Below are 27,751 nucleotides of genomic sequence, written 5' to 3'. Positions count from 1 at the left end.
ACCATTTAATACTAATTAAATTTCAAACACACTACACATATATGTGTTCATGCAACTTGAATAGAAAATTTTGATGGAAAAAGAACTACTCATGCAGCATACACATGTAATGCCAAACTATTCACTAAAATAAATTAAAAAAGACCCAACTCAGATGAAGAGTATACCATTAATTTATGTCAAGTGAACGCCATAATTAATATCTCTAGTTCTATTGATCCAACATGTATACTCAGATGGAGAGTAAGTACATGCTATCACTCACTAGTATTTCACCTAATTACCTAACAATAAATTTATCCGATATGGAGGAAGACCTAAAGTTAACGGGTAAATTTATTACTCACTTAAAATTAATAGTGGAAGATCATAGAAATATATTTCTATCACCACTTAATCATGATTTCCTTTTAATTACAAAATAAGAATTCAACCTTTAAATTCAGATAGAGAGTCAATATAGGTTATCAATAACTAGTAACTTTACCGAGTGAGTACATAATAAATTAAATTTATCCGATATGGAGGAAGACTAAAGTTAACATGTAAATTTATTATCTCACTATAAATAAAAAATGGAGACCATAGGGTTTAACTGCTATCACCACTTGATCACAACTCAGATGAGTCTGCAGCTACACATTTGAAATCTCCACTTAGGGAGCAAGTGACACAAGCCCTTGAGCAATGTTTGCACAATGGCGTTCCTAGAGTCGAGACTTAATTCTTCATCTCATCAATCTACGAGAAGGAGGAATCAAAGAATGACATGTTACTTCGATTTTCCATTTATTGAACGAAGGTTAATTAATCTTGAGCATTCTATCTTGAAATACCAGAAATTTTCAGCAAATTGCAAGACGAAAATGACAATTTCAAGGAATCTCTTGCTAGTGATGTCTTAGGATTATTGAACTTGTATGAAGATTCACATGTAAGTACTCATGCAGACTATATCTTAGAAGACGCACTTGCTTTCTCCACTATCCATCTTAAATCTGCAACTCCACATTTGAAATCTCCACTTAGGGAGCAAGTGACACATGCCCTTGAGCAATGTTTGCACAAGGGCGTTCCTAGAGTTGAGACTCGATTCTTCATCTCATCAATCTACGAGAAGGAACAATCGAAGAATACTGTGTTACTTCGATTTGCCAAACTAGATTTCAACTTGCTCCAGATGTTGCACAAACAAGAACTTGCTGAAGTATCAAGGTGCGATAAAATAAAAAAGATGAACCTTTTTGATTGATCATATCTCAAGTACTGATGTTAATTTATTATGCCGCATGTGGTGGAAAGATTTGGATTTCGTAACAACACTTCCATATGCTAGAGATCGAGTAGTTGAATGCTACTTTTGGGCATTATGAGTTATTTTAAGCCTCAATACACTCAAGCTCGCGTCATGCTCGTTAAGACTATATCAATGATTTCGATTGTCGATAACACCTTTGATGCTTATGGTACAGTTAAAGAACTTGAGGCATACACAGATGCCATACAAAGGTATGAACTTCATCAATTCACTTATTCTGATATTCCTTGATAGTGAATGTTGTCGTGAAAAGATTAAGACGAACATCTACTCATTATCGTTGCGCTCTTTCAAAATGCATTAATTCACCTTAATTTTGTCATCCTGCAGATGGGATATAAACAAAATTGATCGGCTTCCTTATTACATGAAAATCAGTTATAAAGCTATTCTAGATCTTTACAAGGATTATGAAAAGGAATTGTCTAGTGTTGGAAGATCTCATATTGTCTGTCATGCAATAGAAAGAGTATGTTTGAGCAACTTAACTATCTTTATTTTACCTTGTGTAAGTCTTTTAGTGATTAGAAACTTGTTATAATTCAATCAGAATTTTCTAACACTTGAACATATATGTTTTGTATTCACAGATGAAAGAAGTAGTAAGAAATTATAATGTCGAGTCAACATGGTTTATTGAAGGATATATGCCACCTGTTTCTGAATACCTAAGCAATGCACTAGCAACTACTATATATTACTATCTTGCAATAACATCATATTTGGGTATGAAGTCTGCTACAGAGCAGGATTTTGAGTGGTTGTCAAAGAACCCTAAAATTCTTGAAGCTAGTGTGATTATATGTCGAGTTATTGATGACACAGTAACATATGGGGTATGAGTTGTATCTCACGATAGTATATCCTTATATGAGATTTAGACAAACAAAATGTTGAGACGACAATTGAGGCAAAGCTAACCCCTAATCTATCTACCTTTCAGGTTGAGAAAGTAGGGGTCAAATTGCAACAGGAATTGAGTGTTGCATGAGAGATTATGGCATATCAACGAAAGAAGCAATGGCTAAATTTCAAGGAATGACTGAAGCAGCATGGAAGTATCTTAATGAAGGATTTCTTGGGCCCACTCCTGTATCTACGAAGATTTTACTTCGCATTCTCAATCTTGCTCGTATTGTTGAGGTTACATATACACTACTAGAAATCCGGAAAAAAGCGACCAAAATTGGTCTATCAAGAAAAGCGACCAAAGTTGGTCGCTAAATTGGAGAAAATAATTAAATAATTATTCTAAATACATTAGCGACCAAGGTTGGTCGCTTTTTGGTTGATAATTTCGTCAAAATATTAACCGGACTGGTCAGACTTGCTTGGTCAAAGAAATACTGAGATTAGCGACCAACGTTGATCGCTAAAGTGGGACCCACATGTAAAATTTTAATAATTATAATATTATTTTAAAAAAATTATAAAATTTAAATAAATATAATTTAAAATTAGCGACCAAAGTTGGTTGCTCATTAAAGGATAAGCAGATAGAGACCAACTTTGGCCGCTAATATGGGTCTCAGTTATAAAATTTTAATAATTATATTATTTATTTAAAAAAATTATAAAATATAAATAAATATATTTTAAACGTTTGACAATTATATTATTGTTTTAAATATTATATAAAATATAAATAAATCTGATTTAAATTTAGCGACCAACTTTGGTCGCTAAATATAATTTCTGGAAAAGTAGTGACCAAAGTTGGTCTCTTTTCAGGTCAACATTGGTCAAAATTAAAAATCACTCTTGTATTTACTATCTAAATAATATAAATGTAAGCCGTTAACACTTTTGTAATACAAGGGATGAATATACTAAAATATACTTTAACATGCTATATATGCAGTTAAGTAGTACAACGAAGCGTGCGTGTGTGTCATATATATATATATATATATATATATATATATATATATATATATATATATATATATATATATATATATATATATGAAGCGCTCGGATAACAGGGCCGGATTCTTAACATGCTATATATGGATTTAAGTAGTACAACGATGCATGTATATATATTAAAAACAAAACGTCTCGACTTATATCAATTAGTATGTTATAATTGATTCATCGACTTATAACCTAGTGAAGAATCAATGTAATTCATTAACTCTGTTACAATAAGTCGATGAATCAATTATAACATTGTCACGACCCGGATTTCACACCCTCGAGAGCCGTGATGACGCCTACTGGTGAAAGTTAGGCAAGCCAAATTATCCTAATTACTTAACCTTTTCCAATTTTAAACCATTATCAGTGATGAGTAGATATCATTGTTGTTGATCCCTTGCCGGGATAGTTGCAAGACTTGCTTGAGAAGGGTTTCATTAGGCCGAGTGTTTCGCCTTGGGGTATGTTGGTGTTGTTTGTTAAGAATAAGGACGGATCAATGAGAATGTGTATTCATTACCGGCAGTTGAACAAGGTTACAATCAAGAATAAGTATCCATTGCAGAGGATTGATGATTTGTTTGATCAGCTTCAGGGTGCCAGGGTATTTTCGAAGATTGACTTGAGATCCGGCTACCATCAGTTGAGGATTAGGGCATCTGATGTCCCTAAGACAGCTTTCCGCACTCGGTACGGGCATTATGAGTTCTTGGTTATGTCATTCGGGTTGACAAATGCTCCCGTAGCTTTTATGGATTTGTTGAACTGAGTGTTCAGGCCTTATTTGGATTTGTTCGTGATAGTCTTTATTGATGATATTTTGATATATTCCCGTAGCTGGGAGGAGCATGAGCAACATCTTAGAGTGGTTCTTCAGACCTTGAGGGATAGTCAGTTATATGCTAAATTCTCGAAGTGTGAGTTCTGGTTGAGTTCAGTTGCATTCCTGGGTCATGTTGTGTCTGCAGAGGGTATTCAGGTTGATCCGAAGAAGATTGAGGCAGTCAAGAACTGGCCTAGACCAACATCAGCTACAGAGATTCAGAGTTTCTTGGGATTGGCAGGCTACTATCGCCGGTTCGTGGAGGGGTTTTCATCTATCGTAGCCCCGATGACCAGGTTGACCCATAAGGGTTCCCAGTTCAGATGGTTGGGCGAGTGTGAGGCGAGCTTTCAGAAGCTCAACACAGCTCTGACTACAGCACCGATGTTGGTTTTTCCCACAGGTTCAGGGCCTTATACAGTTTATTGTGATGTTTCTCGTATTGGGCTTGGTGCAGTATTGATGCAGGATGGCAAGGTCATTGCCTATGTTTCACGGTAGTTGAAGATTCATGAGAAGAACTATCCAGTTCATGATTATGCTTCACGGCAATTGAAGATTCATGAGAAGAACTATCCAGTTCATGATTAGAGTTGGCAGCCATAGTTCACGCATTGAAGATTTGGAGGCATTATCTGTATGGCGTGGCATGTGAGGTGTTCACGGATCACAAAAGTCTTCAGTATTTGTTCAAACAAAAAGAGTTGAATTTGAGGTAGAGGAGGTGGTTGGAGTTGTTAAAGGATTAAGATATCACTATCTTATACCACCCGAGAAAGGCCAATGTGGTGGCCGATGCCTTGAGTAGGAAGTCAGCCAGTATGGGCAGCCTTGCTTATATTCCGGTCGGTGAGAGGCTGCTTGCTTTGGATGATCAGGCTATGGCCAATCGGTTTGTGAGGTTGGATATTTCTGAGCCTAGTCGTGTATTGGCTTGCACGGTCGCTCGGTCTTCTTTATTGGAATGTATCCTTGATCGGCAGTATGATGATCCTCATTTGTGTGTCCTTAGAGACACGGTGCAGCGCGGAGGTGTCAAGCAGGTTACCTTAGACGATGATGGAGTTTTGAGATTGCAGGGTCGAGTTTGTGTGCCAAATATGGACGGGCTCCGAGAGTTGATTTTAGTGGAGGCCCATAGCTCCCGGTACTCTATTCATCCGGGTGCCGCAAAGATGTATCAGGATTTGCAGCAGCATTATTGGTGGCGGAGAATGAAGAAGGATATCGTTGCATATGTAGCTCGGTGTTTGAATTGTCAGCAGGTTAAGTACGAGCATCAGAGGCATGGTGGTTTATTTTAGAGGATTGAGCTTCCCAAGTGGAAGTGGGAGTGGATCACTATGGATTTCGTTGTTGGACTCCCGCAGACTCGAAGGAAGTTCGACGCAGTATGGGTCATTATTGATAGGCTGACCAAGTCAGCGCATTTCATTCTTGTGGCGGTCTCCTATTCATCCGAGAGGTTAGCTGAGATCTATATCCGGGAGATTGTTCGTCTTCATGGTATGCCTGTATCTATCATTTCAGACCGAGGTACGTAGTTTAACTCGCGTTTCTGGAGAGAAGTTCAGCGAGAGTATGGCACCCAGGTTGAGTTGAGTACAACATTTCATTCTCAGACGGATGGGCAGTCCGAGCGGACTATTCAGATTTTGGAGGATATGCTCTGAGCTTGTGTCATTGACTTTGGAGGCTTGTGGGATCAGTTTTTGCCTTTAGCGGAGTTTGCCTACAACAACAGTTACTAGTCGAGTATCCAGATGGCTCCTTATGAGGCTTTATATGGTAGGTGGTGTCGATCTCCGGTTGGATGATTTGAGCCGGGAGAGGCTCGATTGTTGGGTACGGATCTGGTTCATGAGGCTTTGGACAAGGTCAGGATTATTCAGGATAGGCTTCGTACAGCTCAGTCCGGGCAAAAGAGTTATGCAGACCGCAAGGTTCGAGATGTGGCTTTTATGGTTGGAGAGTGGGTATTGCTCCGAGTGTCGCCTATGAAGGGCGTGATGAGATTTGGGAAGAAGGGCAAGCTTAGCCCTAGGTTCATCATTCCGTTTGAGATTCTTGATCAAGTGGGAGAGGTGGCTTATATACTTGCATTACCGCCAAGCTTATCAGTCGTGCATCTAGTGTTTCATGTGTCTATGCTTCGGAAATATGATGGCGATCCATCCCACGTGTTAGATTTCAGCACTGTCCAGTTGGACAAGGACTTGTCTTATGAGGAGGAGCCGATAGTTATTCTAAACCGGCAGGTTCGTCAGTTGAGGTCGAAGAGTTTTCCTTCTATTCGTGTTCAGTGGAGAGGTCAGCCTCCCGAGGCATCGACTTGGGAGTCTGAGTCCAATATGCGGAGCCGTTATCCCCATCTTTTCCTCGACTTAGGTACTTCATTCTTCTGTCCGTTCGAGGACGAACGGTTATTTTAGAGGTGGAGAATGTGATGACGTCATCACTTGTGTTGCAAGTGCATTCAGTGTTCCGAAGCCTAAAAACCTCCTTTTTTTGCCCCACCTTGATTTATGTGCGTGCTCCGGACCTATATTCGGAAAGCCTTCTATGTAAAAATATGAGAAATAGAAATTTTAGAGTTAAAACTTTGATTATGGTTGACTTTAGTCAACATTCTTAACAAACGGACCCGGATCCATGTTCCGACAATCCCGGGAGGTCCGCAGTAAAATATGGGACTTGGGCATATGCCCGGAAATGAATTCCGAGGTCCCAAGCCTTAGAAATCAATTTTTGAAACAAATTGTTTTACTGAATTATCTAAGGAATAAAGAAAAGAATTAATGTTTGAAACCATTGTTATCAGGGCCATATTTTGGTTCCGAAGCCCGGTACAAACATGTTATAGTATTTGAAATATAACTGTGAAATTTGGTGGAAAACGGAGTTTATTTGACGTGAGTTGGACTTCCGGTTGAAGAGTTATGAACTTTGAGAGTTCTTGATGAAAATGTTGAGTTTTGAGGTTTAATTCATGATTTTACATGTTATTTTGATGATGTGATCGCACGAGTAGGTCCATATGATGTTTTTGAGTTAGTATGACATTTGGTTTGGAGCCCCGAGGGCTCGAGTGAGTTTCGGGGTGTTTTTACACTTAGGAAAGAAAAGTTGCAGATTCAGAGAAGTTGCAGGTCTCTGAAGCCAGGTCTCGCGGTTCGCGGTAGAAGCTTCGCGGCCACGGTGGGGACTCCGCAACCGCGGTGGGATTTGTGCGGTCCGCGGTGAGCAAGGCCAAGCCTTCACGACCGCGCTCGATTTCTTGCGGGCCGCGGTGGAGCTCCACGGTCGCAGTCTTTTTTATGCGGTCCGTGGAGAGGGTCTGAGAGGAGTATATTAAACGGACTTTTCAGTTATTTTTCACTTTTTAAAACCCTAAAACATAAGAGGCGATTTTTTTCAAACAACCTTTCTTCTCCAAATCAATTGTAAGTCGTTTTTAATTAGTTTTCTTCAATCATTAACATCTTTTAACATGATTTCAACTGCAAATCAATTATTTTCATGGGGGAAATTGGGTGTTTTGGGTAGAACCTAGGTTTCTCAAAAATTGGGGATTTAGACCTCGATTTGAGGTCCGATTTCAAAACAAATTATATATTTGGGTTCATGGGGGAATGGGTAATCGGGTTTAGATTCGAACCTCGGGTTTTGACCATGTGGGCCCGGGGGGCGATTTCTGACTTTTTGGGTAAAACTTTGGAAAACTCATTTTCATGCATTCAAATTGATTCATTTAGCGTTTATTGATGTAATTAAGTAACTTGTGGCTAGATACGAACGAATTGGCGGAGTAATCAAGGGGTAAAGCTATAATTGAAACTTGAGTTGTGTTCGAGGCATCGAGGTAAGTGTTTGGTCTAACCTTAGCTTGAGGGATTAGGAGTTGCGTCCTATTTGCTATTTGTTTCTTGTCGAGTACGACGTATAGGCATGGTGACTAGTATCTATGCGTTGGTGTCAAGCATGACTGTGAGTCTTATCTTGTGATTTTCATGATCTCGTGTCATGCCTTGGAGAAGATTTCTAATTGTAGTGCAAAGTTGTGGAAAGAATTGTGACCTATGAACATTGAGGTGCGTTGGCTCCAGTTGTATAACGAATTGTGAAAGTATAAGTGATAATCGAAACTCTAGAGTATTGGCTCGAGTTGTGAAGTGAATTGTAAAGTAAAAGTGAGAAAGAGAAGAGATTATTATGTTGTCCCTTGCTGGGCTATTGTTGAGTTAAGGTTCCCTTACATTGTGTTCTTAATCGATATTACGGACGCTTAGGTTGATGATTCTTCGTGTTAGGTGTTGTAACAAGTTTGGTTACAGCTGGGTAGTTAGGTGTTTTAGTTATATCTGAGATAGTTAGATGCTAAAACTAGTTGAGTTATAGTTGAGATAGTTAGGTGTTGGAACAAGTTTGGTTATGGTTGTTTCTCCCTTGCCAGGACATATATACTTGTACTGTTGAGTTTCCTTGCTGGGATAGTATAGTCTATTGCTGATCCCTTGTTGGGACAGTTAATTATGATTATTGTTGACTATATATTTGGAGTAGGTTGCGCGCCGCAACATTATTAGATATTATATTGGATAGGATTGCACGCCACAAGGGATATTATATTGAATTGGGTTATACGCCGCAACAACTATATATATGGATCGGGTTGCACGCCGCAACAGAAATTATATTGGCTCGGGTTGCACGCCGCAATAATTATATATGTGGTTCGGGTTGCACGCTGCAACAATGTTAAATGATAAGGGATCGGGTTGCGCTCCGCAACAGTATTGTTATTGTATTGATTGTAGACATCGAGTGTTCTTTCATACTTTATTAAGTTTATGATAGAATTGATATGTTTCCCCCAAGCATGTTTCCCCTTCCCCTTTAAACTGTTATTAACTGTTTATATTTAGGCTGTATATTATATAACTGCACAGGTTTATCTGGAGTCTGGTCCTAACCTCGTCACTACCTCGCCGGGGTTAGGCCAGACACTTACCAGCACATGGGGTCGGTTGTACTGATACTACACTCTGCATTCTGTGCAGATACCGGAGCGGCACTTGATCAATAGCAGTAGGGGAGCCAGCCTTCAATCCACCGAGATACCGAGGTAGCCTTGCAGGCGTCCGCAGGCCCGCCTTCTCCTCTATCATTTATTATGTTCTGTTATCTCATGTATCCGAGACAAACAGTGTTATTTTTCCTTCAAACTATTGTATGTAGTACTCTTAGTTGTTCGTGGATATTGTGACACCAGTTTATGGATAGAGGCATGTGTTGACTTTCGAAACATTTTGTTTTAATATTTATTTAAGACTTCCGCTTAAATATCATATTCTGCTGTCATTTAGATGTTTATCACTTGTTAAAATGAGTTGTAAAAAGGATTAACACAGAAGAGTTAAAAATTTCTAAGTTCATGGCTTGCCTAGCTTCTACGAGTAGGTGCCATCACGACTCCCGAGGGTAGGAATTTCGGGTCATGACAAAAAATAATTAAGCGAAAGACAAAATCTGACAATTTACCTTAATACAAAACTGCGGAAGTCTAAATACAACTCTACCCAGAATTTTGTGTCACAACTTCACAGACGGTCTAAGAATACTACATACAAAGTCTGAAAGATAAAACAAACACTGTTTCTGAAATGACTAAAGGAAACAAGATAAAGGAAAAGATAGGAGGTGACGCCAAGGCCCGCGAACGTCTGCAGGACTACCTCGTGTCACCTGTGTGGGATGAAGACAGCACCCTCACTACGGTCCAAGCACTCCGGTATCAGTATCTGCACACAGTGCGGAGTGTAGTATCAGCACAACCGACCCCATGTGCTGGTAAGTGCCTAGTCTAACCTCGGCGAAGTAGTGACGAAGCTAGGACCAGACTACCAAATAAACTTGTGCAATATAGCGTACAAAAATAATAGGAAGCAGATAACAATGATGGCAACAATGATCAACCAGTGATATAAATAGCAGGTAACAAGAACACCATAAATGTTTCTCAACAAATAATAGATACAAGTGCAATCAATTTATCAAGTCCTTCAAATATAAATCTTCCGCCTATAAATCCTTCAAGTAATAATCTCTAAGATAATATGCTTTTCAATGAATATATTTCCTTTAAATAAATATCTTTCAAAAAGGCATCTTTCGAATATAATTCTTTCGAGTAAAGGTCACCTTGTGACGCCTCATTTACTTAACATAAAGTAAAGTACAGCTTCCAACCCAATTAGGAAATCAACAAGAAAAGATGAAGTTATTTTTAGAAATTATTTGATAAATAAGATACCCTTTTCAATTAAAGTACAAATATCGAATGAATCATTACCTTTAATACGAGAAATCAATAAATCAAAACATAGTAGAAATTCCTTTTTAAGTAAAGTACAACCTCAAACGGTTTAAGGAAAATTTAGTTGAGAAATCAATTAAGTTAAAAATGTAACAATTGTTGAAATTTGGAGTATTGAACATAAAAAAAAAGGTGAAAACAGAATATCAAGAGAATTATAAAGGAATCAAAATCCAACCACTAACAAGAATAAGGAAAACAAAGGCAGATTTCACTTTCTTTTCACATCTTGGTGCAGGCGTGCAACCCGATCCCATTTCCTGTATCTCGTGGCAGGCGTGCCACCCGCTCCCATTTCATGTATCTCGTGGCAGGCGTTCCACCCGCTCCCATTTCATTTATCTCATGGTAGGCGTACTACCTGCTCCCATTTCATTATATCTTGTGGTAGGCGTACCACCCGCTCCCATTTTATTATATCTTGTGGTAGGCGTACCACCCGCTCCCAGTAACAAGCCAACAATAATCACAAGGAATCCCGACAAGGGGACAAGATCAATATAACAACTTTCCGGCAAGGGAATAATGATATTTCAACAACATCCCGGCAAGGGAACAATAATATCAAACAATGTCATGACCCGGACTTAACACCCTCGAGATCTATGATGGAGCCTACTAGTGAATGCTAGGCAAGCCAAATTATCCTCATTACTTAACCTTTTCCAGTTTTAAACTATTATCAGTGATGAGTAGATATCATGCAAATAGAGAAAATAATTAATCGGAAAACAAAATCTAACAATTTATCTTAATACAAAACTGCAGAAGTCTAAATACAACTCTACCCAGAATTTGGTGTCACGGCTTCACAGACGATCTAAGAATACTACATACAAAGTCTGAAAGATAAAATATACATTGTTTCTGAAATGAGTAAAGGAAACAGGATAAAAGAAAACATAGAAGGTGACGCAAAGGCCCGCGGACATTTGCAGGACTACCTCGTGTCGCCGGTGTGGGCTGAAGACAACACCCTCACTGCGGTCCAAGCACTCCGGTATCAGTATCTGCACACAGTGTGGAGTGTAGTATCAGCACAACCGACCCCATGTGCTGGTAAGTGCCTAGCCGAGGCTAGGACCAGACTACCAAATAAACCTGTGCAATATAGCGTACAAAAATAATAGGAAGCAGATAACAATGATGACAACAATGATCAACCAGTGATATAAATAGCAGGTAATAAGAACACCATAAATGTTTCTCAACAAATAATAGATACAAGTGCAATCAATTTATCAAGTCCTTCAAATATAAATCTTTCGCCTATAAATCCTTCAAGTAATAATCTCTAAGATAATATGCTTTTCAATGAATACATTTCGAATATATTTCCTATAAATAAATATCTTTCAAATAAGCATCTTTCAAATATAATTCTTTCGAGTAAAGGTCACCTTGTGACGCCTAATTCACTTAACATAAAGTAGAGTACAGCTTCCAACCCAATCAAGAAATCAACAAGAAAAGATGAAGTTATTTTTTAGAAATCATTTTATAAAGAAGATACCCTTTTCAATTAAAGTACAATATCGAATGAATCATTATCTTTAATACGAGAAATCAATAAATCAAAACATAGTAGAAATTCCTTTTTAAGTAAAGTATAACCTCAAACGGTTTAAGGAAAATTTAGTTGAGAAATCAATTGAGTTAAAATGTAACAATTGTTGAAATTTGGAGTATTGAACATATAAAAAAAAAGGTAAAAACAGAATATCAAGAGAATTATAAAGGAATCAAATCCAACCACTAACAAGAATAAGGAAAACAAAGGAAGATTTCACTTTCTTTTCACATCTTGTTGCAGTCGTGCAACCCTCTCCCATTTCATGTATCTCGTGGTAGGCGTACCACCCGCTCCCATTTCATTATATCTTGTGGTAGGTGTACCACCCGCTCCTATTTCATTATATCTCGTGGTAGGCGTACCACCCGCTCCCATTTCATTATATCTTGTGGTAGGCGTACCACCCGCTCCTATTTCATTATATCTTGTGGTAGGCGTACCACCCGCTCCCATTTCATTATATCTGGTGGTAGGCGTACCACTCGCTCCCATTTACAAGCCAACAATAATCACAAGGAATCCCGGCAAGGGAACAAGAGCAATATAACAACTTCCCGACAAGGGAACAATGATATTTCAACAACATCTCGGCAAAGGAACAATACGTTCAAAACAAACATCCCGGCAAGGAAACAATAATATCAAACAAACATCCCGACAAGGGAACAATGGTGATAATAACATATGAAGCGCAATAAACCACAACGGAGTCATAATAATTATAATACAAGACTCACTGTCATGCTTGATGAGAATGTTGAGTTTTGAGGTTTAATTCATGATTTTACATGTTATTTTGATGATGTGATCGCACAAGTAGGTCCATATGATGTTTTTGAGTTAGTATGACATTTGGTTTGGAGCCCCGAGGGCTCGAGTGAGTTTCGGGATGTTTTTACACTTAGGAAAAAAAAGTTGCAGATTCAGAGAAGTTGCAGGTCTCTGAAGCCAGGTCTCGCGGTCCGCAGTGGAAGCTTCGCGGCCACGGTGGGGACTCCACAACCGCAGTGGGATTTGTGCGGTCCGCGGTGCGCAAGGCCAAGCCTTCGCGGTCGTGCTCGATTTCTTGCGGTCCGCGGTGGAGCTCCACGGTCGCAGTCTTTTTTATGCGGTCCGCGGAGAGGGTCTGAGAGGAGTATATTAAATGGACTTTTCAGTTATTTTACAATTTTAAAAACCCTAAAACATAAGAGGCGATTTTTTTCAAACAACCTTTCTTCTCCAATCAATTGTAAGTCATTTTTAATTAGTTTTCTTCAATCATTAACATCTTTTAACACGATTTCAACTGCAAATCAATTATTTTCATGGGGGAAATTGGGTGTTTTGGGTAGAACCTAGGTTTCTCAAAAATTGGGGATTTAGATCTCGATTTGAGGTCCGATTTCAAAACAAATTATATATTTGGGTTCATGGGGGAATGGGTAATCGGGTTTAGATTCGAACCTCGGGTTTTGACAATGTGGGCCCAGGGGCGATTTCTGACTTTTTGGGTAAAACTTTGGAAAACTCATTTTCATGCATTCAAATTGATTCATTTAGCGTTTATTGATGTAATTAAGTAACTTCTGGTGAAAATTGAGTTGTGTTCGAGACATCGAGGTAAGTGTTTGGTCTAACCTTAGCTTGAGGGATTAGGAGTTGCGTCCTATTTGCTATTTGTTTCTTGTCGAGTACGACGTATAGGCATGGTGACTAGTATCTATGCGTTGGTGTCAAGCATGACCGTGAGTCTTATCTTGTGATTTTCATGATCTCGTTGTATTATCCATGCCTTGGAGAAGATTTCTAATTGTAGTGCAAAGTTGTGGAAAGAATTGTGACCTATGAACATTGATGAGCGTTGGCTCTAGTTGTATAACGAATTGTGAAAGTATAAGTGATAATCGAAACTCTAGAGTATTGGCTCAAGTTGTGAAGTGAATTGTAAAGTAAAAGTGAGAAAGAGAAGAGATCATTATGTTGCCCCTTGCCGGGCTATTGTTGAGTTAAGGTTCCCTTACATTGTGTTCTTAATCGATATTACGGACGCTTAGGTTGATGATTCTTCGTGTTAGGTGTTGTAACAAGTTTGGTTATAGCAGGGTAGTTAGGTGTTTTAGTTATATCTGAGATAGTTAGATGTTAAAACTAGTTGAGTTATAGTTGAGATAGTTAGGTGTTGGAACAAGTTTGGTTATGGCTGTTTCTCCCTTGCCAGGACATATATACTTGTACTGTTGAGTTTCCTTGCCGGGATAGTGTAGTATATTGTTGATCCCTTGCTAGGACAGTTAATATGATTATTGTTGACTGTATATTTGGAACAGGTTGCACGCTGCAACATTATTAGATATTATATTGGATAGGGTTGCATGCCACAACGGATATTATATTGGATCGGGTTACACGCCGCAACAACTATATATATGGATCGGGTTGCACGCCGCAACAGAAATTATATTGGATCGGGTTGCATGTCGCAATAATTATATATGTGGATCGGGTTGCACGCTGCAACAATGTTAAATGATAAGGGATCGGGTTGCGCACCGCAACGGTATTGTTATTGTATTGATTGTAGACATCGAGTGTTCTTTCATACTTTATTAAGTTTATGATAGAATTGATATGTTTCCCCCAAGCATGTTTCCCCTCCCTTTTAAACTGTTATTACCTGTTTATATTTAGGTTGTATATTATATAACTGCACAGGTTTATCTGGAGTCTGGTCCTAGCCTCGTCACTACCTCGTCGGGGTTAGGCCAGACACTTACCAGCACATGGGGTTGGTTGTGCTGATACTACACTATGCACTCTGTGTAGATATCAGAGCGGCACTTGATCAGTAGCAGTAGGAGAGCCAGCCTTCAATCCACCGAGACACCGAGGTAGCCTTGCAGGCCCGCCTTCTCCTCTATCCTTTATTATGTTCTGTTATCTCATGTATCCGAGAAAAACAGTGTTATTTTTCCTTCAAACTGTTGTATGTAGTACTCTTAGTAGTTCGTGGATATTGTGACACCAGTTTATGGATAGAGGCATGTGTTGACTTTTGAAACATTTTGGTTTTAATATTTATATAAGACTTCCGCTTAAATATCATATTCCGCTGTCATTTAGATGTTTATCACTTGTTAAAATGAGTTGTAAAAAGGATTAACACAGAAGAGTTAAAAATTTCTAAGTTCATGACTTGCCTAGCTTCTACGAGTAGGCGCCATAACGACTCCCGATGGTGGGAATACCGGGTCATGACAAAAAATAATTAAGCGGAAGACAAAATCTGACAATTTATCTTAATACAAAACTGCGGAAGTCTAAATACAACTCTACCCAGAATTTGGTGTCATAGCTTCACAGACGGTCTAAGAATACTACATACAAAGTCTGAAAGATAAAACAAACATTGTTTCTGAAATGAGTAAAGGAAACAAGATAAAGTTAAATATAGGAGGTGACGCCAAGGCCCGCGGACGTTTGCAGGACTACCTCGTGTCACCGGTGTGGGCTGAAGACAACACCCTCACTATGGTCCAAGCACTCCGGTATCAGTATCTGCACACAGTGCGGAGTGTAGTATCAGCACAACCGACCCCATGTGCTGGTAAGTGCCTAGTCAAGGGAATACATTCCACGTCTTGTGCAATATAGCGTACAAAAATAATAGGAAGCTTGTGCAATATAGCGTACAAAAATAATAGGAAGCAGATAACAATGATGGCAACAATGATCAACCAGTGATATAAATAGCAGGTAACAAGAACACCATAAATGTTTCTCAACAAATAATAGATACAAGTGCAATCAATTTATCAAGTCCTTCAAATATAAATGTTTCGCCTATAAATCCTTCAAGTAATAATCTCTAAGATAATATGCTTTTCAATGAATATATTTCGAATATATTTCCTTTAAATAAATATCTTTCAAATAAGCATCTTTCGAATATAATTCTTTCGAGTAAAGGTCACCTTGTGACGCCTCATTTACTTAACATAAAGTAAAGTGCAGCTTCCAACCCAATTAGGAAATCAACAAGAAAAGATGAAGTTATTTTTAGAAATCATTTGATAAATAAGATACCCTTTTCAATTAAAGTACAATATCGAATGAATCATTACCTTTAATACGAGAAATCAATAAATCAAAACATAGTAGAAATTCCTATTTAAGTAAAGTACAACCTCAAACGGTTTAAGGAAAATTTAGTTGAGAAATCAATTGAGTTACAAATGTAACAATTTTTGAAATTTGGAGTATTGAACATATAAAAAAAGGGTATAAACAGAATATCAAGAGAATTATAAAGGAATCAAATCCAACCACTAACAAGAATAAGGAAAACAAAGGAAGATTTCACTTTCTTTTCACATCTTGTTGCAGGCTTGCAACCCGATCCCATTTCACATCTTGTTGCAGGCTTGCAACCCGATCCCATTTCATGTATCTTGTGGTAGGTGTGCCACCCGCTCCCATTTCATGTATCTCGTGGTAGGCGTACCACCCGCTCCTATTTCATTATATCTTGTGGTAGGCGTACCACCCGCTCCCATTTCATTATATCTGGTGGTAGGCGTACCACTCGCTCCAATTTACAAGCCATCAATAATCACAAGGAATCCCGGCAAGGGAACAAGAGCAATATAACAACTTCCCGACAAGGGAACAATGATATTTCAACAACATCTCAGCAAGGGAACAATACGTTCAAAACAAACATCCCGGCAAGGGAACAATAATATCAAACAAACATCCCGACAAGGGAACAATGGTGATAATAACATATGAAGAGCAATAAACCACAACGGAGTCATAATAATTATAATACGAGACTCACTGGCATGCTTGACACCAACGTAATACTCGTCAACATGCCTATACGTCGTACTCCATAATTAACATGTAGCAAATAAGACACAACTCCTAATCCCTCAAGCTAAGGTTAGACCAAACACTTACCTCGCTTTACAACCAATTCGAAATTCCAACAAGCCTTTGCCTCGCGAATTCGTGCCCGAAATTCTCAAATCTAGTCATAAATAATTTGATTCAGTCAATAAAAAATATAGGAATTAATTCCATATGAAATTCTACATTTTCCATTAAAAATCCGAAATTGCACTAAAAAAATTCGCCTGTGGGGCCCACAACTCGGAATTCAACGAAAGTTGCGAAATATGAAACCTCATCCAACTCCGAGTCTAACCATACCAAAATTACTAAATTTCGATAATATTTCGACCATCAAATCCTCAAATCTATCTGAGAGGGTTTTCAAACTCTTCCAACTAAATTCACAGATTTAATGCCAAAACTAGTAATAGATTCGGGTAATCTAACCAAAATTAAGTTAAGAACACTTACCCCATTTTTTTCTCTGAAAATCTACCGAAAATCGCCTCTCCCTGAGCTCCAAGTTGATAAAAATGGAAAATGGGAGAAAACATTATGTCCAGAAAACGTTCGGGTACTGTTCGCGGGTACTGTTCACGAATATTGTTCCCATGCTGTGGAAAAAATCAACAGCTATCCAAAGAGAAAATTCAGCAACCTTTTTTATATCCGTTAACCTTCCGAAATCCACCCGAGGCCCTCGGGACTTCAACAAAATACACCCAAGTCCTAAAACATGATTCAAACTTAGTCGAAACCTCAAATCGCATCAAATAATGCTAAAACCATGAATCACACCCCAATTCAAGCCTAATGAAACTAAGAACGTCCAACTTCTATATTCGATGCAAAAAACTATCAAATCAAGTCCGATTGACTTCAAATTTTGCACACCAGTCACAAATGGCATAACGAAGCTATAAAAATTTTAAGAACTGGATTCCGATCTCGATATCAAAAAGTCAACTCTCCGGTCAAACTTAAGAAATCTTTAGCCTTAGATTTCTAGATTTCGTTAAATGGCGATAATTTGATCTAGGGACTTCCAAATACCTTTCAGGCATATGACCAAGTCCCATTTCACAATACAGAACTACTAAAATGGTCAAAACTTTTATCCGGGTTCGTTTGCTTAGAATGTTGACCGAAGTCAACTCAATTGAGTTTTTAAAGCTCTAGTTCACAATTTAATCCATTTTTTACATAAGAACCTTCCGAAAAATTATACAGACTGCGCACGCAAGTCGAGAAATTATTGATAGCGCTTTTCAAGGTCTTAAAATATCGAGATAATTATTTAAATTAAAGATGACATTTTGGGTCATCACAAACATATTAATTGATATAAGTCGAGACGTTTTGTTTTTAATCAATACTCTATATATATATACTATATATATATCGTATATACTATATACTATATTATACTAGATATATCGAATATACCTTGTATACTATGCACTTAGTATATATAATACACTATACTATATATATAGTATAGTGTATTATATAATACACTATACACTTAGTATATATAATACACTATACTATATATAGTATAGTGTATTATACTTATGTGTGTGTGTATATATATATCGAATATAGCTTATAGCTTATGTATATATATATACATACTTATGTATATGTATGTATATATATATATATATATATATATATATCTTATATACTATATAATATATTATACTATATATATATCGAGAATATTAAAAACAAAACGTCTTGACTTATATCAATTAATATGTTATAATTGATTCATCGACTTATTGTAACAGAGTTAATGAATTACATTATGTGTGTGTATATATATATATATATATATATATATATATATATATATATATATATATATATATATTATATACTATATACTATATTATACTATATATATATCGAATATAGCTTTTGTATATATATATATATAGACACACACACACACAATTATATGCACTAAGTATTAGTGCATTAGCTAATATTATATCGAATATAGCTTATATATATACATACATATATATATCTATATATATACATACATATATATATCTATATATATATATATACATAATATTATATACATATACATATATATATATATATATATATATATATATATACTTATGCTATATACTATGCTTATATACTATATACTATATTATACTATATATATATATATATATATACTATGCACTAAGTATTAGTGCATTAACTAATATTACTTATAGCTATTATACACTAAGTATTAGTGCGTATATATATACTTATGTGTGTATATATATATATATATATATATATACTATACTATACTATACTACATATGTACATAATTCCAGTGTTAAAATCGGGTTTCCCCTCCCATTCTCTTATTTTCTTCAAAATATTTCCCCAAACTCTCTCTTTTCTCTCTCACACTCAAATCCCCCCCGACTCCCAGCAACAGCGGTGCCACCGACGCCCACCGATGGCAGCAGCTCCACCGCCGGCGACTTCCACTTCCCAGGTAGGTTTCCTCTCCTTCCTTTGTTTTTTTCGAAATACACTAATTATTTTTAATTCCTCCTAGTTTGATTTGTAAAACTTAATTGTTCTTAGCTAAATTAAATCTATGATAACTGTTAGTAGCTAAAATATTTAGTTTTACCTACTAATTTAGGGATAACATTAGCAATACCTAAATATTAGGGTTTTTGGTTCGAAGCCTTCACTGTGTAATCCCGTATGGTTGGCATTCCACTGTGTAATACCACTGGGATTTTACTCTGCTCTTGGCATACCATTGTGTAATCCCGTATGGTTGGCTATAAGGAGCTATAAACACTATTTAGGTACACTATAAACACTATATTTATCAAAATTGTATAAATTAAGCCAAAAAACTTTAGCAAGGATGAATCCTACCACTCCATGCATTCACTTTATACCAATATTATACAAATAGAAATAAAAGGTTATATTAAAGACTACCCAAGAAAAAGTCATAAGATAACATTAGCAATACTTTTAGTTCTTGTATTAATTTATATTGAGTTCAATTGGACTTTTAGTTAACTAAAAAAAATTAGGATATGAATTAACTAAATTAATTTGTTCTTGTTTTATTTGTATAGATAGAACATCGTACTAGGATGTACGATAGGAATTATCCTAATCGGAAGGGATTGCGGGAGAATTTTGTAGAAGGGGTGGATGAATTTATTAGACATGCAATGTCATGTCCACCATACCTAAGTGAAGGAGTAATTAGGTGCCATTGTGTTAGGTGCGACTGTATGAAGTTTAGAAAACCAGTGGAAGTTAAGCATCATCTTTATATGAAGGGGTTTATAGCAAATAACTTTGTGTGGACTAATCATGGATAGATCGATGGTAGCCATGAGATATTTCAAAATATGATTGTGGGTGAAAGTAGTAGGTCAGTGGAGAATACAAATCGTGATTCTAGAATTCATGATATGGTTGCGGATGCTTTTGGGATTCACTTAGGGGGTGAGCCCAATGAAAATGTTGAACAAACTCTTAATGATGACGCAAAATATTTTTATGAACAGTTAGAGGCAGCCAGTCGTCCACTACGTAATGGAAGTCCGCACTCTGAGTTGTCTATTGCAGTTAGATTACTAAGTATCAAATCTGATTGGAATATTTCTCAAGCAGCCATGGATTCTTCCATTAACCTTATGAGTGAACTAGTTGACTCTAATATCAAATTATCTACTGATTTCTATAAGGCAAAGAAATTAGTTTCTAAGTTAGGACTTTCGTCAATGAGAATTGATTGTTGTGAAGATGGTTGCATGTTATAGTATAAAGATGATGCAAATTTAAGCAATTGTAAATTTTGCGAAAAGCCTCGTTTCAAGAGGCTTTCCAGCAGGAAGATGGTCGCTATCAAGGCAATGCAGTATTTACCTCTTATACCTAGGTTAAAGAGGTTATATGCATCGATGAGTTCTGCTCCTCATATGAGATGGCACTTTGAAAATAGAAGACCACCTGGTGTTATGTGTCATCCTTCAGATGGAGAAGCTTGGAAGCACTTTGATAGGACATATCCAGATTTTGCTAGAAAACCAAGGAACATTTGGTTAGGTTTGTATGCGGATGGTTTCACGCCTTTTTCTGTATCTGTGACACCGTATTCATGTTAGCATGTCTTTCTTACACATTATAATCTACCACCCGAGTTGTGCATGACTAGTCCATATATATTCTTAAATTGTATTATCCCCAGTCCACGTAATCTGAAAAGTTTGATAGATGTATATTTGAAACCTTTGATTGATGAGCTGAAACAATTGTGGTATGATGGTGTTGAAACATATGACATATCAACCAAGAAGAATTTCAATTTGCGTGCTAATTTAATGTGGAAAATTAGCGATTTTCCTGCGTATGGAATGTTGTCTTGGTGGATGATTGCTGGGAAGCTAGCTTGTCCTTACTGCATGGAAAATAGTAAAGCGTTTACTTTGAAACATAGCCGAAAGCAATCATGGTTTGATTGTCATCGTCAATTCTTGCCTCCTGATCATGAGTTTAGAAGGATGAAAAATGCATTCAAAAACAATAAAATGGAATATGATTCTCCACCTCCGATACTTTCAGGTGAGGTAATTTGGGAGAGGGTCCAGAACTTCAGTAAAGTTACTGAAGCTCCACCTTATAGATTCTCCGGATACGGTGTTACTCATAATTGGACGAAACAGAGTATATTTTGGGAGTTTCCTAATTGGAAGGATAATCTTCTCCGTCACAACCTTGATGTCATGCATATTGAGAAGAATTATTTTGACAATTTTTTCAACACAGTGATAGATATTAAAGGTAAGACAAAGGATAACCCGAAGGCTAGAATGGACTTACAAGAATATTGCAGGCAGCGTGAATTATACTTGCAGACAACAAACAATGGGAAGATATTCAAGTCCAAAGCAAGTTACACATTCACTTTGGAGGAAAGACGACAAATTTGTGATTGGGTAACAAAATTGAAGATGCTTGAGGGTTATGCGTCGAATCTTGGGGAAAAAGTTGATATAGAGGTAGGGAAGTTGAGCCATTTGAAAAGTCATGACTATCATGTTTTCATGGAGACCTTAGTGCCTATTGCATTTTGTGGTTTGCCTGAAAGAATCTGGAAACCCACAACAGAGATTAGTTTGTTTTTCAAAGACTTGTGTTCTTCCACATTAAGGGAAGAAAACCTGCTCCGGATGGAGTAGAACATTCGTGTAACTTCTAGTAAGATTGAAAAGATATTTCTATGTGGTTTTTTTTATGTGATGGAACACCTTCCAATCCACCTTGTACACGAGGCACGACTTGGAGGGCCTGTTTAATGCAGATAGATATATCCTTTTGAGAGGTAATATTATAAGATTGATGTGATTTTCTATTTTATTTGAATGTTTTTGGCTAACTTGAAATTATGTAGGACAATTGGCAAATGCAAACAATTTGTTAAGCAGAGGAATAGGATTGAAGGATCTATATGCGAAGCTTATCTTGCAAAGGAAACTGCTCATTTTTGTTCTTAATTTTGAGAGTAATGTGCCATGTGCTAGGAATAGGCACACGGTCGAATGTGTGAATGATCCATTATATCCACCTATGTCCATACTCAATCAACCAGGCCGATGTTCTAAGGATGTTAGAAAGAGAAGTTTGAGTGATATGGAGTACAAGTCTGCTACACTTCATGTGTTGCTAAATTGTCCCGAAATTGTACCATTTCTCAAGTAAGTATTGATTTAGTAGTTATCAAAATATAAAATTACTGTGATTACATCTCAATACAACTACAAAAAATAATTTGATGTGTCACAGACATTTTGTGGCTCAATTTGGCCATAATGTTGTATATACGACATTTGATACGTGGTTCAAACAATTTGTAAGTTTATCTTTAAAATATTCTAACACTATGTAGGTAAACAATGTTTGGAAGTTATGCCAACTTATGAATTTTTTTAACAATATGTAGGTAACTGATCCAAATAATGGTGTAAATCAATTTTTGAAAGATATATCTTAGGGACCTGGGCTTCAGGTCACAACAATGTCTAAGTACGTTGTGAATGGTTATAAGTTTCATACAAAGGAATGCTCTAAAAATAAAAATAGCAACAGTGGGGTGTGGGTTCAAGGTGGTGATGGCAACCAAGTTGGAGATATTGATTATTATGGTGTGCTCAAAGAAATAATAGAACTAGAATATACAAGTTGGCCATTTAAGAAATTGATACTCTTTAGATGCAAGTGGTTTGACCCAAAACCAACAAGAGGTACAAGAGTACACAATCAATACAACATAATTGAGGTTAACTATACGAGGGAGTATGATCGCTATGATTCTTTCGTAGTTACACATAATGTTTGGCAAGTGTATTATGCTCCTTATCCATTGCGGCGCAATAAGTCCGATTGGTGGGTTGTAATCAAAACTAAGCCTGTAGGTAGGGTGGAAGTCGAGAATGTGTTAGATGTTGCATATCAAAATGATATCTCCAGTGTTCACCAAATAGTGGACAACTTTTAGAAAATAATTTGGAACATCCTGAACACATATTGGAAGAAGTTGATATAAATAAAGTAAGAATTATAGAAAACGAAGAAGAAGAATCAACTGATGAAGCTCAAACTAGTGAGGAAGAAGAATTCTCTGACGAGGAACAATACGTCGATGAGCTTTAAAAAGTTCGTTTATTTAATAACTCTCGTTTATAGCTAGTTTCTTTATATGTTTCAATCTAAATATGTATTATATTATGTAGATGACAGGAAAGGGTCGAGCTAACAATGGCCATAGTGGTTCTCGGGGTCGAGAAAAGGCTAGGAAACCAAAGAGGAGGGTAGAAGATAATACTCAATGTTTTCCACCCTCTTCTGATGTACCTATGCCTATGCCTATGTCTTTGCCTCCATCCCAGGGCTATTCTGAGTTGCCACAACATCACACTCCCCACACCTTCGAGCAGACACCAGGTCTTTTGTCATAGGGCCATAGGACTATACGTACGACATAGAGTCCACCTGCCTCACTACCACGTGGATCACACCCATCAGTATAACATGGATCGCATCGATCCATATAACATCCACATAGATCACAGCCATCAGTATCACAACCACTCGGGTCACAGCAATCAATATCACATCCACTAGCGGTCCATACTGCTATGTCGCAGTCACGGGGATCGCATCCATCTTCATCAGGGACTCCATCTATTCTAGGCCTTCGACTGCAAGATACTAGCTCTGACCCCCCCCCCCTACACCTTCCACACATGCCTCTAATATACATGTTTCGGACGGTGATGCTGATGCTAACGAGGAGGCGCATTATGATCAATATGGCAGGATCATCATAGTCCCTAAGGGTGATGGGTAAGAGTTATTTGTTATTTTTACGTTTATTGTTTTGTACAGTTTTTACTAAGATATTAAAGTGTTTTTTTATTAAATTGTAGGTTCATCCCGAGTAATATTACTACGAGGATAATCACAAAAGAAACCAGAAAGCTTTATAATGGCCCTTATGCGTCTTGGAGTGAATTCTTATTCTCGCTGAAGGAGCAAATTTTCAATGAATTTAAGGTATAAATGTTCTTTTAAACAGTATAATTATTTATATTTATGATATTTCCATATAATATTTAACTTTTGAAATATAGAGCAAGTGTGTATGGGAACACCGCTATAGCACGGACGTGGCTGCAAATTTTCATCTCAAATCTCGCAAGCAGTTGTCACATACTTTCTCCAAAGCTAGAAAATTGAACTAGAAGCCTGACTGGTTGCTTCATTATTTATGGGAGGATTAGCAAAGGCAATGGCTTACTGCAAAGTTCTTAGAGAAGAGCGAAAAAGGAAAGAAAGCTCGCGCATCTGAGAAGGGAGGATCCTTGCACACTGGAGGTGCGATCAGCCTAGGGACAATAAAAAGAAGAATGGTACGTAATTGCTTAATTTATTTTAATTTTCAAAGTATATATATTCTATTTATTAACTAAAATTTATGAGTTTTCAGGAAAAGAAGTTGGGGCGTCTGATGAACCAAGATGAGCTATTCAAGGAGACTCATATTGTGAAGAAGAAGAAAGAGACGGATCAAGAAAGGTGGGTCGAGGGACGAGCCTCGACTGTACATGTAAGTTTACACTTTTCATTAAGTATTTTGATTTACTTTTATATAAATTTTGATATACTAATTCAATGTAATTTTTCTTATAGGATCGCTTCACGGCTGAAGTGGAGGAATTCATACGCAGTCAGCCACCTAATGAGTCGGGCGAGTCAATCCAACCTTCAGACGAGGATGCTGAAAGAATGTGGACGGAGGCTGCTGGCGGTCCAAAATGGGGGAAGGTATACAAGCTTCCTATTAAGAAATTCCATCGCTATAAGTGTGGAATGCAAGGAATAGGGACTTCCTCGCAAGCCGAGCAACTTTATGGCAAGAGCCTCTCCGCTATGCGGGAGACTGTGACAAAGCTCACATCCGAGCTAGAAGCGGCCAAGGAAAGAGAAAAGCTTAGAGATGCTCAGTACATTGGCGTGGTCGCTCAGTGCCAGGGCATGCAAGACCAGCTCAAATCTCTCCTAGCTTCTGGAGGTTTTCCGATTCCCCGGTCTCGTGACTCATCGCCAGAGGCTCGCCTTCCCCGTGCTCGTTCCTCCCGTCCTCCAAGTGCTCGTTCCTCCTGTCCTCCCTATGATCGTTCTTCCCATCCTCGACAAGTAGACCATTCTGGATACCGTCTTGCTGATGAAAGTTCATCAAACGGTGATGATAATGATGTACAAAACACTCATTGACTTTTATACACTTTGAACTAGACAATACAATCGATTTTCGAATGGACTTGTAATAAGAGTTAACTTAGTTTAGTTAGCTTAATGTGGTGGTTCTATTGAACTTTATACTTTGTTGGTTTTAATGTTGTTTTTGTGTTGTTGTTGTTGTTGTTGTTGTTGTTGTGTTATTGTTGGTATTGTTGTTGTTGTTGCTTGTAATAGGGATTTGGTATGCTAGCAGGTGGTGTAGCTGTCAAAAGAGGCAGTTTCTGCCAAAATGATACCCAGAAAAGAGATCAACTTTGGTCGCTTTTCTATTAAAAAAAAATATTTTCTGGGAAATAGAGACCAAAGTTGGTCGCTAATTAACCAGATTTCTCAAAAGCGACCAACTTTGGTCGTTATTCCATTAAAAAAAATAATTTCTGGAAATATAGCGACTAACTTTGGTCGCTTATATTTAAAAAAAAAATTCTTGAAATTAACGACCAACTTTGGTCGCTTTTTTTAAAAAAAAAATTAAAAAAATTAATAAAAAAGTGACTAACTTTGGTCTCTATTTTCCAGATTTAAAAAAAAAAATCAATTAGAGACCAAAGTTGGTCGCTATATTTTGATTAATAATAAATAAAAAAAAACGTAATTTACATGTAGAGATCAACTTTGGTCGCCAAAATTATATTATTAAAATATTAAAGCGACCAAAGTTGGTCGCTATAGTCTTTACCCGGAATATTTGGTCCTTTTACCTTAGAGACCAAAGTTGGTCGCTAATTAGCAACCAACTTTGGTCCCTAAAATAAAGGGACCAGCAATATAGCGACCAGGCATGTTTGGACGCTTTTTAACCTATAAGCGACCAACTTTGGTCGCTTTTTGTGATCACTTTTTATCAGATTTCTAGTAGTGATATACACAATCTAGATGGATATACTCATCGGAAGAAAGTCTTGAAACCTCACATTATTGCCCTGCTTGTGGACTGCATCAAAATTTGAGCTGCCATTTGTTGCTCATCTTAAGGTTCATTCTCGTATGTTGAGAAAGTAGTTACATATTTGTTTTATTTTAATCTATTGTATAATTAAGTTGTTAGGGAGCTGCTTCTGCGGTTGTGCAGTACACTTCCTAACTAAGACCTCCTTAATTAAGATCTTTGTAAGAAATAATCTACAAGTGTCATGAATGGCCACTTGCATTGTTGAGAATTTTTTTCATATAACAATAGATTCTCTTGGAAACTATTTTTCAGTGTATGAAAAAATCTGAGCCTTTTCCCCGTCATTGCTTTAGTATTTTTTTAATCATACTTGGTCTCATGAAGATTGGTTTTTGGCACTTTGTTTTTCCTTGTAGCGCATGTATGGGTGAATCTTTTATATATATATATATAAGAATCAACACTTTTGTTGATTCAATTATGCATGTCAACGTTTCTTTCTTATATATATATATATATATAAAAGAAAGAAAGCGTTGACATGCATAATTGAATCAACACTAGTGCTACATTATGTGCTATGTGTTGGCATACAATAGCTATTTTTGTATTTATGTTATCCTGTGAATGTCATCACTGATTTTCCTTTTGAAAATAAACGACTAGTCCGTCTTAAGCACTCTTTTAATTCCATATAAGCTGGAGGGAATGAACGGACCTGTAGGACGTCTAAAAGCCATAGTGCAGCAAGCGAGTTAGAACAAAAACTAAGTATCTTGTTTTTTTTCGCTGCTTTTTTCTTTTCTTTTACATGAGGTCCGCAAGAAAGTGGTTACTAATTAAGTTTTGTAGCTTTCTTCTATCAATGATCAAATTTCGGGCTGAAGCTGTTACTGGATTCCCGGGAAGTCGCATGTTAGTCTCTAGATCCTCCACTGGTCATAGAGATTTTCATGTCGCGCATTAGAGGGATTTACCCCCTTAGTGAACTTTATGACAACGCAAATTTATCGAATTAGTTATTTAGTCGAATAAGTGAGATTTGAATACTCGATAGATAAACAAAACGAAAGAAAAAATTACTCTTGACAATGGGGTGGTTTTGCCATGGTGCA

At 37.2% G+C, this 27,751-nt stretch overlaps 1 pseudogene; it reads left to right on the top strand.

Moving 5' to 3' along the window:
* Positions 1 to 305: 305 nt before the first annotated feature.
* On the top strand, positions 306 to 26,694 carry LOC104212064 (5-epi-aristolochene synthase 3-like; annotated as a pseudogene).
* The last annotated feature ends 1,057 nt before the right edge of the window (positions 26,695 to 27,751 follow it).

Source organism: Nicotiana sylvestris, chromosome 5 (genome assembly GCF_000393655.2).
Source record: "Nicotiana sylvestris chromosome 5, ASM39365v2, whole genome shotgun sequence".
Taxonomy (NCBI): domain Eukaryota; kingdom Viridiplantae; phylum Streptophyta; class Magnoliopsida; order Solanales; family Solanaceae; genus Nicotiana; species Nicotiana sylvestris.
Note: the sequence above shows the minus strand (reverse complement) of the source record. Positions and strands in the feature narration are given on the sequence as shown.